The sequence below is a fragment of the Pinus tabuliformis genome, chromosome 1_2, assembly GCF_031772625.1.
Source record: "Pinus tabuliformis cultivar Carrire ecotype Pingquan chromosome 1_2, CPIR1, whole genome shotgun sequence".
In the NCBI taxonomy this organism is placed as follows: Eukaryota; Viridiplantae; Streptophyta; class Pinopsida; order Pinales; family Pinaceae; genus Pinus; species Pinus tabuliformis.
Window position 1 is genome coordinate 871596434 of NC_142298.1, and position 14920 is coordinate 871611353.

General features: G+C 30.5%; 1 pseudogene across 1 annotated transcript; it reads left to right on the top strand.

Annotated features, from left to right (window-relative positions):
• The first annotated feature begins 1259 nt into the window (after positions 1-1259).
• LOC149208712 (NDR1/HIN1-like protein 6 pseudogene) lies at positions 1260-2525 on the top strand (annotated as a pseudogene). The gene has a single exon (XR_016252148.1). The product of XR_016252148.1 is annotated as an NDR1/HIN1-like protein 6 pseudogene (transcript).
• Positions 2526-14920: the final 12395 nt, after the last annotated feature.

The following is a 14920-nucleotide window of genomic DNA, read 5'->3' on the forward strand; positions in this document are numbered from 1 at the left end:
AAGGTCATGTGGACGGCTGTTATTAACTAGACAGAAGCTTTATTTTGTTTGAATTATAATTTTTTAATATAAATAAAATGAACACGGTTGGTATCTCTTAAAATACATTATATTTATACAATGTTAATTTATGTTATAACAATTTTAAATTATCTATCACAATGATAGATTAAATAGTTTAAATAGATCATGTTTGAGCTCTCAAAACATTGGAGATTTGGGTACTATTTTGATAAATTTGTTGGAATTTTTGGAAATTTGTGTTGGTCAATTTTGGATGTTCTAAATAATTTTTAACCATAAAAAACAATTCAAACATGTTTAATCAAATATTTTAAAAAACTTCAATTTAAAAAATTGAAACAATAAATATGCTCTCTGCCCAAAATTATAGCCTCTATAAACAACGCAATAAACAATTATATCGCCATATTAGAACAAAAAACCGGGTTCAACTTTCCCAAAATTAATTAAAAAACCTGCCATTTTCTCCTAAAATTAATTAAAAAACCTGCCATTTTAAAAACCCAGAGCAACCTTAACAATATAATTTAAAATTTCGGGAAAAGCTTTAAACTAAATTTATGGAAAACATATAACCAGAAATAATAATAAAAAATAGCGTTTATACACGCAAGCCAAAAACGCGCACGATAAAGATTGGATGATATAAAAACCGTTTAATGAAGTTCAACGCAGGTGTGAAAAGGCTGTGCACGGATTCCAAAATAAATAATCATGGGATTTTGATATTTTTGTGGAGTCCTTTACTCACGCTGTGGAATTGTCTAGACGGTCAGAAATGGTTGGAATCTGGATAGAAATATTATTTGAATTTATTTTTCCCTAATGAAAATAAATTTTATAGTATTGAAAAAATTTAAAACATTTAAAATTATAAATTTAGATAAATTTATCTATAATTTCTATAAATTTTTTCATGACAATTTTTTTCAAAAATATAACTAAAATTTCCATGACTTTCAAAAAAAAAAAGCATAATTGTTACTACCGCTCCAGGAGAGAGCACCTGTCTGAGTAATGAATTTCGCCCCGCTTTTGTTGGTGCGGTAGAATTTTGGGCACAACGCGGTAAATGGCGGTAAATTCACTTCTATTTTTGTGAAAGCTCCGCGCCTCCAGAATTTATCATTGGTTTGGACGAGGGCCCCAGAGTATGCTTACAGTCTTTTGCTTTACGCGTTTAGCCCCTGAATTTCGCCTCGCTTTCTTCAATACCGTGGATTTGTGGTCACTCTACAAATCGACTTTTACTTTTTTGAAGTCTCCGCGTCTCCATAATTCTTTATTGGAATTTGGGTCGACTGAGGACCTCCGAGTACGCCGAGAGTCTTTTATTTTATTTTATGGAATTGAGTCCCATATATCTCGATAGCCCCAGGATCGAGTCTCGACGGCCTATTTTGTTTAGACTCGTTTCTCTGCTCTGAGAAGTTTGGGACGATGGCAGATAACCAGCGAGTGCACCCAAGGTTGGAAGATGTAGAGAAAAAGCAAGGGAAGTATCAAAACGAGAAGCCGAGCTCTCCGTTGGTTCCCAAGTCCACTCTTGCATCTGGAAATGACCGGATCTATCCTCCTTCAGATGAGCAGGTGAGAATTCATTTTCCAAATGATCAAGTCATACCAACACGACAGGTTCCCAGGTACCACTCACGGCCTCCCAAACGCCGGAACTCCTTTTGCCGCTGCTTGTGCTGCACCATTTGCTTTCTAGTTGTGCTTGTCGCAATCATCGCCATTGCCTGTGGCATTCTTTATTTGGTCTTCCAGCCGAGGATCCCCAAATACTCTGTTGACAGCATCCGGATCAGTAACTTCAGCATCAACGCCGACCTGAGCACAAATTGCCAGTTCGCTGTGAATGTAAGGGCCCGGAATCCAAACAAGGAGATCGGCATATATTATCTTGACAACAGCCATCTCGCTGTTTCCTACTCCGGCACGGAGGTCTGCACGGGCGCCCTGCCAGTATTCTACCAGGGCCACAAGAATACCACTTTGTTGGACGTAGCGCTCAGCGCGACCGGTGCTCGGCTCACCAGTGCCGTTGTCTCCACGCTGAAAGAGCAGCAGCAGAAGGCCAGCGTTCCCTTGAATTTGAAGGCCGACGTGCCCGTGAAGATAAAATTGGGGAAATTGAAGTCGATGAAGATTAAGGTCCGCGTGCAATGGGATCTGGTCGTTGACAGGCTTAATGGCAATGTCAAAGTTACTACTGAGAAGTCGAAAGTAAGAGTGAAGCTGTGAGGGTTGGGAAGCGAGATCAATCATGACGGGTTTTATCACGTGATCTCGAATGTAATTAAATTCATAGTTAGGGGGCCGAGGATAGGATTACAGTGTTTTCTGATTTGATCATTTGATGCGACGACTGCAGCTAGATTTTTAGATATACAGTTCTTGTTCATATTGCATATACCACATTAATGGCCGCACTGCTGGTGGCCTTTGTTTACATGTAGGCATTGGTCTATATATAGAATATAATTGATTCTGTACTCTATATTGTTCTTTCTTTGTTTTTATGATGAATCGAAAAACGTTGTAATACAATGTCTAAAAATCGTTCGGAGCACTGAGTATTTTTTTTATTAGATGCATTTTAATGTCTTCTGTTATCGTTCGGATCACTGAGTATTTTTTTTATTAGTTGCATTTTGAGGTCTTCTGTCTTCCTAACTACTTTATAGTAAAGAAACAAGGGTTTGTAGCTTGATGGCAGAAGGGAGATCTCATTCCCTATTTATATCTTCGTGTCTTTTGATTTTTCCCTCATCCTCAGTGACAGAGGAGGCCAATTCAACTGTCTCGGCTACTCAGTGACAGAGGAGGCCAATTCAACTGTCTAGGTGAGTCAGCGTTCCCCTCGGCCTCAAGTAGAAGAGGAGACCAATTTGGAGACAGAGGTTGTGTGGAAGGCTGTTTGGAGGACGGATGCTGCTATCCGTTCCGTCGATGAATTTCCTCGCTGGGGTTTGGCCCTGGAATCAATTAGTCGAGGTCCAGGTTACCTCACGGATTGTTTGACTTGCTGTGTCTGGGCTTTGTGGGAATGGCGTAGTATAATTTAGAGATGCAATGGTTTTTTTTAAGAGTATTTTTCTGAGTTAATTTTAAAAATTTGAGTTTAATTTGTAAAATTAAAGGCACATTTTGAATAGATTTGGAAGAAATTACAATTTGAATTAAGGAATATGTTCACTTTTAATTCTCATTCAATTGGCAAAGGCAACATTTTAGTCCAACTATGCATATTTTGGATTTGGATAAAAACTTTCATATTGAATAGGCAACAGATTTGGAAAAATACTTTCATATTGAATAGGCAATACCTTAGTCAAGGTATGTATATTTTGAGTTTGGAAACAAACTTTCATATTGAATAGTATGAATGTCTTCAATTTTTGTTGTCATTTTTAATCCTTACTTCTATTTTTTATGACTACCTGACTACCTTAAGCCTAGGACAGGCCAGCCAGCTTATTGGATGGGAGAAGTAATCAATTCTTAGTGGATGCTATTATCAGATCTAGTCTAGTTTTCTCAAAATGATTTCTATTTTAATGTAGGAAAATTTTCTTTTCTTTGCAAGTTCTCGCTCCTTTATTTTTGGGATGTCAATGCGCAGGTCAGCCAGCGTATTGGATGGGAGAAGTAACTCTTAGTGGGATGCTATTATCAGATCTAGTTTAGTTTTCTTAAAATGATTTTTATTTTAATGCAGGAAAAATTATTAATTTTCTAAAAATAATTTCTATTTTAATGTATGAAAATTTACTTTTTCTTTACAAAGTCCAGCTTTTTTATTTTTTTGGATGTCAATGCACCATTGACATCAAAGTAACCATACACTTTTTTCTCTTTGACCGCTGTAGATCACCGTCATGACAACGCACACAAATATCTAATTCTTGTACATGACTTCTTTTCAACATGATAAATTAATCAACAAATCTATCATTAGTTTTAGACTTCACACAGATAGTGAAACTCTACTAGTTTAACCTCACCTCAGATTACACAGACTCTAAAGTTCTGTGAATTCTAGATTTCAGGGATACTATAATTCTTCTATTCATACATAGACAATTCATGAACACAATAGATATATGAAAGTATATTTCATTAAATCAAATCTGTATATACATTTACTCAGAATCTCTAATTCCTTTCTTATAGACTAATTTCACAATTATTTGGTCATCCTCTCTTTTCTTTCTACGTTCTTTTCTATTTTCTATAAGCTTACAATCTATTTTCTATAAACTTATAATAAATAAAATTTAAAAACATCACTAATTTTTCTATATTCAAAATCACTCCATAAATTAGATTTTCCTAAATTCTAAAATCCTTTAGTGTATTTTTAAGATCACCCCATAAATCACTCTTAAACCTCCCATATTTACTATATAATCAAATAAACTAAATTGTTTACAATAAAAAAAATAGAATTCTTGAAAACACCCCTTAGAACTTTGTCTCTGAAATTTTTTGATAATTTTGGAAGCGAGAATACTCCTGCATCACATCCCCACTCGACCAACTCATCTACACCATCTTCTCTCCTTTTTAAATCTTTAGTATCCATTGTTAAACTCACGTCCAAGATTGAAGTAGCGCAGGAATTAACCTCTGTAAAGATTTACACGATGTAAAATAAAAAGAGAACCCTCCCAGATCGCTGGGATTTTAGTGCCTTTTGTCCTGCCAACTGTTTCCGTCCACAGCGCCTGCGCTGATATCGAAACCTAAGCTTCTCCCCGGAATGACCGTTGACAATGGGTTGAGACATGCAGAGTGGATTTTTTTCAGAAACTCCCTTAAGACGGCAGTTTCAAGAAACATACTGTCATATGTCGTTTTCTAATCTCTGATCGACCGAAATGCACCGTTTCAAGCGGTCACTTTGGATAGATATTAACAGCGTGGTCTTGAAATTTCAAATTTTTTATTTAAAAAACAAATATATGGATGGTGTAGATTTAAAAATGTGTTTAATATATAATTCAGTCTTTGAAATTAAGGATTTCTAAACTGTTTTTAGTTTCTGACTTCCATTAGTGAAATTAAGGATTTCTAAACTGTTTTTAGTTTCTGACTTCCATTAGTTTCTAATTTTAACTGACATCCACTCTCATCTAACATCCATTTTCAATATTGCAAATGTTTTAATAATTATCCGCCTTTATCAATAATTTTAATTTTCAATTATAATAAAAATTATGATTTTTTTTTGTTGTTTTAATAATTTAATTATTTTATATATTAAAATAAAACTACACATTATTATACAATAGTATTATCATATGATAACCTCATATTTTATTAAATGTTAACCTCCAATTTCATTATCAAAACTTTCGAGTACATGTCTCACCATTCTTATACATTACTTCAGGAGTGCTTATAATTACTTCATAGATGAAGCCACAGGTAATCAAAATGACATTAAGTCAGATTATATGACCCTAGAATGTATGCTTAACATGATGCTATTGCATCTTTTCGGATTTGAGGACTTTAATTACTTGTTCATTTAAACAAATTCATAATACACCGTTGGTTGTGATTTTTTTTTCAAAGAAATGAGGGGTTAGTTTTTCTAAAAAACTATATTGATCCGAAATTCACAATTTACATATATTTAAAAAACATATATTTAAAAAACAAGATTGTAATTCGTAATGTACACATATTTACATAAACAAGATTGTTACAATACACTGTTGGTTGTGATTTTACTTGCACGAATCCGAAGATTTTCCAAAGCATAAAGGAGAATCAAGAACTCTGTAACGTCATCGTCAAATAAAAATAGAAATCGAGAATTATTAAATCTCTAAAATTTGACTTTTATGTTCCTTTTGCGTCGAATAAAAATAGAAATCGAGAATTATTAAATCTCTCAAATTTGACTTTTATGTTCATTTTGTGTAGAGATGGGATGGTAGGGTTAGTTTTTTTTTTAATAATTGTTTTTAAATAAATGTTGATAATAAGTTTTTTCATATTTATAGAAATTGTGTTTAATTAAGTATGGAAGAGAAGTTGTAATTTAAAAACTCTCTAGACTATTATGAAAGAGAATTTATAATTTTTAACAGTTTAACTTCGTCAAATTATATAAAAACAAAATAAAATTAAAATTTAATAAACACAATAAAATTAAAAGAAAAATAATAATTATAATTATTAATAAATTATTTTTAGTACATATAATTACATAAAAATAAAATAATAAAACAAGAAATAATAATATTAAAATAAAATGAATCAAAAAATAAAATTATTTAACTAAAATAAAATAGTCAATTTATCTTTATGAAACATTTTGACTTACAGTTTTCACAATCCATGGTTTTTTTCCTATGGTATTTTTCTCTAATCTAGCCTATAAAAATAAAAAATAAAAATTATTTAATTAAAACAAAATAGTCAATTTAAAGTTATGTACACATTTTGGCTCACCGTTTTTCACAACTCATGGTTTATTTCCCATGGTATTCTTTTGTAATATAGCCTATTTAAAGACATACAATTCAAATGAAGTTTCCACACTTAAAAATAATCAATTGTCAATTTGTTGTGCTAAATTTGAATCTTTTTGTGTGAGAGCTATATTAGTAAAGGTAAGTCTTCCCCTACAAAACATCAAAGCTTTAAAAAAAAATCACATTTTAATGATTTTGATTTATGTATTTATAGTTCTTATTTCTGAAAATTTATGTTTTATTTTTATATAATTATCTATTATGTAAACCAGCATAAATCCATCTTAACCTGAGATCTATCAAACTCTTAAAGCAATCAAATATTTCAACTTGTAAACCTTTCCTCAAGTTTTGCACTTTAAAAAAAGAGATTTGCTATCAAATATTTCCACGTTCAAACCTTTCCTCAAATTTTGCACTTAAAAAATGAGGTTTGTTATAATCTGCACTAGTATAAAAATAAAATAAAATCAATATAATTAAATATTAAATATTATCAACTCTTTTTCATAACTTATGGTTTTCCCATATTATTCTTAACCTATGTTTTTTTCCTATAATATTCTTCAACCCTTAACGCGGGATATATTTATCCTTGTCTTATGGGAATACACTTCCGAGAAAAACTAAGAAGAAACACCAAGGTAAATTTGTTCACATTTCTCCAGGACCATTTTTCCTTTATGTTTACGCTTGTAGAGAGGCATCAACATCCTTTTTTTCTTTATGCTTTGTGTATGTAGAGAGGCATCAACATTTCATTCAAAGTGCAAACTGACGAGATTACATTTTTCTTCCATTCAAAATAACACATATCCATTTCATAATCATGGTGGTGAACCTTTAGAAAAAGAAGAAGTCGGGAAGATAAAAATGACATTTTTTAAAATAAAGTGAAAAATAGACATTTCATTCAAAGTGCAAACTCACGAGATTACATTTTTCTTCCATTCAAAATAACACATATCCATTTCATAATCATGGTGGTGAACCTTTAGAAAAAGAAGAAGTCGGGAAGATAAAAAAGACATTTTTTAAAATAAAGTGAAAAATAGACAGGGCTGTTCAAATTTTGCCAAATTTAAAAAAAATTAAGATAATTTTAATGTTTTATTTATTTATTTTTAAATAAATGGAAATATTTTTCACATTCTTATACAAGTTTAGTGAAAACTTGAAAAAAAATAAAGATATGGGAACCTTTTTTTTTAACAATTTTTCCCTCATGAAAGAGAAATAGAAATATTTATAACCAATTTTATTTTATTATAGTTTTTACCATTTTGAAAAAGTGAAAGCATATTAGGTAAAGGTTTTATATAGTTTCCCTAATTACGAATTAATAGAGTTGTGGAGGTATTCTTAAGAGTTTCAAATTATAACTATCTTGTTTTAGGATGAATTTAAATGTTTATCTTGTTTTAGGATAAATTTAAATGTTTCATTTTTAAATTTTTTGTAATATTAATTGAATTTATATTTGTAATAATTTGTAAAATTATAATTTTTATAAGTTAAATTGTATTGATGATAAATAACTGTTTGTTATTATTGAGATGCATATCTCAATGAGAATACACAATTAACCAGAAATCTTCATGGTCATCAACTTATGAACTTTGAAAATTTATATACGAAAATTAAATTGTATTTTTAAATTATAATATCGAAGAAAGGTGGTTGTTTCAAATATTTACAAATTTAACAATTTAAATTGCAATAAATTGTTAAAATTTAGCAATATTTTAAATGATGTTGGTTGAAAAATATATTTAAAATTACTTATCTTTATTAAATTTTTAACTTTCCAAAACTATGGTAATTTTGAAATGCTTTTCTACTTTATTTTTGAATATAGAAATAAAATATTAACAAATTTTCATTAATTATGCCGTAAAGGGTTTTCTTTTGAGAAGAACTTCTCTCCAGCCCACCTGTCATCACTTTAGGCCTTTGGATTATATGTTAGATGATTGGAGGATGTTCAACCATTGGATCACTTTAGGCCTTTGGATTATATGTTAGATGATTGGAGGATGTTCAACCATTGGATCATCCTAGGCCAAGGTAGTTAGAAGGAACGATCTCCAGATGTAAACATATGATTTATTGAAACTTTCAAGATGTAGGCATTTGGTTTATTAAAACTTTCATTTTCGTTTTCGTTATCTCTCAAATAAATGGAGGGTTGAGGTTCTTGAAGCATAAGTTTTCTTTCAGAAAATGAAATCTTTATAGACATTTTGTTGATAGTTTTAATGCATAATTGGTTGTCTTCATTGAAAAATAAACTTACCAGAGACACCAACAAAGTTTTTCTCTTCTCTGCCGCAAATTTGCCTCTTGAAATTCAAATCTGTTATCTTTTTGTGACTGAAAACGGTATACTTATACTATGTTTTTTTAAATGAAGTGAGTTGAATGTGGCCTATTGTGGTCCATCATGGACGAATGGAGATCCAAGGTTCTTGAAACATAAATAAGTGGGCTGGAAGTGATTGGATCTGCGTGAAATTTTAGAGGTTGGGTAGGCATGGCACCCCCAGCAAGACAGATAGGAAGGCGACCCTTGATGTGGTAGCCTGGATGTTTAATGTCAACACATCGGTTGGGATTATTATGGTTAACAACGGTCTCATGAGTTGATATGGCTTTACTTTTGGTAGTCTTTCGTCCTGTAAATATCGTGCTATGATCATGAACTGACATCCAAAGCTCAACTTGATTTTTAAAAATTAAAAGTTTGACCAAAGGAAGTCACGTAATGACATCCAAAGCTAATTATGTTCACGTAGCGACATCAAATATCAATATGATCTTTAATAATTCTAATTCTGATCACGTAGTGACATCAAAGCTCAATCTGATCTTTAAAAATTAAAAAGCGGGGAGCTAAATAAAGGAGAATCTTTTTTTACTCTGAACACGCAAGCCAACCACCTAGCGATATCCAAAGCTCAATCTGACATTTCGAAAACGCTGAGGAACGAAGAAAAAAATATTTTCTTCTTGTATTGGGATCTCCAACTGGCCCTTCAGCACTGACATGGAGAAAATGAGAGTTCAGATAGATGAAATAGGAACTTTAAAATAAGATAAATAGAAGGCATATAATGCAGTGCAATAGGCGAGGATCTCAAAAGCTTGCTATCATTTGTCGAGCGTCTTTATTTTGTGAGGGTTGTAGTTTGAAAACATTCATAATTTTTTTCCTTATATGCAGTGTATTGAATTTTACGTAGGTTAGATTTAAGTAGTATATATTTTTGTTTATATCTAACTATATATTATTTTAATTTAATTTATATAATATTGAATGTATTATTAAGAAATATTTTTTTTATTATTTAAATTTTAAAATGTTTTTATTTATATTAATATCAGTATTTAATATTTTATTAAATATATGTTATAATTAAAATAATTCAATTGACTAATAATTATATTTTAAAACTTGATAATATATTAATTATATTTTAAATTTTAATAACCCATATACTAACACAACCACATTTATATTAATATAATTGTTATGGATAAATTTAAATAAGTTTATATCAACCAATATCAACATTATTATTAATAATGCAATATTATATTTAATATTATTATTTATAATATTACTAATATTATTAATATTGCATATTAATATTAATATTAATAGTATTATATAATAATAAATTAATATAAATTAATGAATGAAAAATTAAAATAATTTTAGAAATAAATAATAGCACACATACAAAACATTATAAATTTATAATATTATAATATTATTATTATTAATATTACATATTAATAATATTATATAATAATAAATTAATATAAATTAATGAATAACAATATAAAATAATTTTAGAAATAAATAATAGCACACATAAGCAAATATTATAAAAAATAATTAAACACAATTTAATAAACCCAAGGAAATAATAAACTTAAGGGATTAATACTAAAAACCCAAGGCATTATAAACCCAAGGGAGTAATATTAAACCTAATGGATTAATATTATAAACCCAAGGTATATAAATCTTAAGATAAATACTATAAATGAGACAATCTTTGTCACAATGCGACATTGAACCATGCTTGACCATGGTTGATTTTCATATTGAGACAATCTTTGTCACAATGCGACATTTGACCATGGTTGGCTATGATTGACCATGGTTGATCATGGTTGGCTATGATTGATGATGATTGACCATGATTGATATTATAAACCCAAGGGAATAATAAGCCCAAGGGATTGATATTATAAGACCAAGGGATTAATGCTAAAACCCCAAGGGATTATGAACCAAAGTGAATAATATTAAACCCAAGGGACTAATATTATAAACCCAAGGTATATAAACCCCAAGATAAATATTTTAAACACTAAAATAAACATGGTTGACCATGGTTGATTTTCATATAGAGACAATCTTTATCACAATGCGACGTTAGATCACGGTTGACCATGATTAATATTATAAACCCAAGGGATTTATATTATAAATACAAGGGAATAATAAACCCCCAAGGGATTATGAACCCAAGGGAATAATATTAAACCCAAGGGACTAATATTATAAACCTAAGGTATATAAACCCTAAGATAAATATTATAAACACTAAAATAAACATGGTTGACCATGGTTGATTGTCATATTGAGGCAATCCTTATCATAATGCGACATTGGACCATGGTTGATCATGGATGTTTTGCACATCGAGACAATCTTTGTCACAATGCAACATTCGACCATGATTGACCATGGTTGACCATGATTGATATTACAAACTCAAGGGAATAATAAAACCAAGGGATTGATATTATAAACATAAGGGAATAATAAACCCAAGGGATTAATACTAAAACCCCAAGGGAATAATATTAAACCAATGGGACTAATATTATAAACCTATGGTATATAAACCCTTAGATAAATATTATAAACACTAAAATAAAAATGGTTGAATATGTTTGATTTTCATATTGAGACAATCCTTATCACAATGTGACGATGGACCATGGTTGACCATGGATGTTTTTCATATCAAGACAATCTTTGTCACAATGCAACATTGGACCATGGTTGACCATGGATGTTTTTCATATCGAGACAATCTTTGTCACAATGTGATGTTTGACCATGATTGACCATGGTTGACCATGATTAACCATGATTGTCCATGATTTTCACATGGAGACAATTTTTGTCACAATGCGACATTTGACCATGGTTGGCTATGATTGACCATGGTTGATCATGGTCAACCATGGTTCTGTCCCTTGAAAATTATAAACCAGGGGACTAATATTGAAAATTATAAACCATGGGACTAATATTGAAAATTATAAACCATAGTACTAAACATGGTTGACTATTTTTTATTTTCATATTAAGACAATCCTTATCACAATGCGACGATGGACCATAGTTGACGATGGTTGACCATGGATATTTTTCATATTGAGACAATCTTTGTCACAATGCAACGTTGGACCATGGTTGACCATGGATATTTTTCATATCAAGACAATCTTTGTCACAATGCGACATTCGACCATGATTGACCATTATTGACCATGGTTGACCATGTTTGATTCTATAAAACATGGTTGACCATAATCAACCATGGCTGACCATGGTTGACCATGATTGTCCATGATTTTGCATGATTTTCACAAGGAGATAATTTTTGTCACAATGTGACATTTGATCATGGTTGAGCATGGTTTAGCATGGTTAACCATGGTTTACTATGATTGACCATGATTGATATTATAAACCCAAGGGAATAATAAACCTAAGGGATTGATATTATAAACCAAAGGGAATAATAAACACAAGGGATTAATACTAAAACCCCAAGAGATTATGAAACCAAGCAAATAATATTAAACCCAAGGGACTAATATTATAAACCCAATGTATATAGACCCTAATATAAATATTATAAACACTAAAATAAACATGGTTAACCATGGTTGATTTTCATATTGACACAATCCTTGTCACAATGTGACATTCGATGATGGTTGACCATGGTTGATTTTCATATTGACACAATCCTTGTCACAATGCGACATTTGATGATGGTTGACCATGGTTGGCTATGATTGACAATAGTTGACCATGATTGATACTATAAACCTAAGAGAATAATAAACCCAAGTGATTGATATTATAAACCAAAGAGAATAATAAACCTAAGGGATTAATGCCAAAACCCCAAGGGATTATGAACCCAAGGGAATAATATTAAATCCAAGGGACTAATATTATAAACCCAAGGTATATAAACCCTAAGATAAATATTATAAACACTAAAATAAACATGGTTGACCATGGTTGATTTTTATATTGAGATAATCCTTGTCACAATGCGACATTCAACCATGGTTGACCATGGTTGACCATGGTTGGCTATGATTAATGATGGTTGACCATGATTGATATTATAAACCTAAGGGAATAATAAACCCAAGGGATTGATTCTATAAAACATGGTTGACCATGATCAACCATGGTTGACCATGATTGTCCATGATTTTCACATGGAGACAAATTTTGTCACAATGCGACAATTGACCATGGTTGACCATGATTGATATTATAAACCCAAGGGATTGATATTATAAATCCAAGGGATTACTACTAAAACCCCAAGGGATTATAAAACCAAGGGAATAATATTAAACCCAAGGGACTAATATTATAAACCCAAGGTATATAAACCCTAAGATAAATATTATAAACACTAAAATCAACATGGTTAACCATGGTTAATTTTCATACTAAGACAATCCTTGTCACAATGCGACATTCAACCATAGTTGACCATGGTTGGTTACGGTTAACAATAGTTGACCATGATTGATAGTATAAACCTAGGGGAATGATAAACTTAATCTATTTTCACATTTTGTATATATATAATGTCAAGGTTCATCTTAATTTCGAACTTAAAAATTAAGGAAAAAATTGTAGGTAGAAGGATTTGATCTCTTCATATACTTGATAAATCCAAAATTAGGATGAATTTATTGCTACCAAATACTTCAACTTAATTTTTCTCCCTTTATACGTAAAGCATTTGAATATTATTGTGAAAAAATTGATACAATTAACACATAACATTTAAAAAAGATTTTAATGTTTAGCATATATAAATTGTTTTAATGTTCACATAACAATTACGCAATTGATTTATATTTTATACACTTTGACTAATACACCATAGTCTCGACTCCGATCACATATCTCAAATATATAAAATGTGGTAAATACGGTGAAAATGGTAAAAATATAAACAGTTACATGTTGTTCTTCAAACGAAAGGGCCGCAACAGAGAAAAATCAAGCTATTACAGTACTTATTCAACACAGCAGCAAAATATTGAAACGATGAGTATTCGCAGAAAGCTAACAAAGACCTAAGCCTGCAAGAGATGCAAAACAGAGAGTGAAGGAGTTAAGAATTTAAAAAGAAAGGCCAAAAATGACGCGTGCTCTGATACCATGTCAGTCCAGGATATAACTCCTCAAAACAGAAACTCTTTATATTATTCATTTAGGTAGTTCATTGTTATATACAATAGGGAGTGACTCTTCGGTTCATCTCCCGACTCTCTATTTTCTCTGTTATTTATTTACATTAATATTAATTACAACTATTCATCCAATCCTTAAGATTAGATATCAACATAGTTTTATATTTAAAATATTATAAAATATTTTATTTATAATTATCCTAAACTAAAAAATTTAATGCAACGCTTGAATTGTATAAATTAAATAACAATTATCTTATACTTATTTCAAAATATACCCCTTATTTTAAATTTATTATTTATATCAAATTAAAAATATAATTAAGAATTTACAATATTAAATTTAATATTGTAAAATAATACTTATCAACTAAATAACATATATTCCGTAATTACATTTGATAAATAATAAATTACAAAATTACACTTAATTAACAGCGTTTAAAACATATATAACTGATTTATCATATCATCTATCTCGAAATAACATTGTTCTTAAAAGATAAAAAAAATAAACCATGCTACTCATGCTCCTGCAACATTCTTTCTTTTTTTCTAACACCATATTTGTGGGCAGATACTCAATATCTTCAACTCTGGTTCTGGATATAAATTTACATGAATGCAAATTCCCCATTACGATTTTCTTGATTCTCTCACGCCTCCATTCGCATTACTTTTGGAGTGAAGCAGACCCAATGCTTTGATCAACATCCGCTTCAAGCGAGGAAAATGCAACCATTCTGCTCATGCTCCTGCATCATTCTTTCTTTTTTCTTCGTAATGCTTTCTAACACCATATTTGTGGGTAGATACTCAATATCTACAACTCTGGTTCTAGATATAAATTTACATGA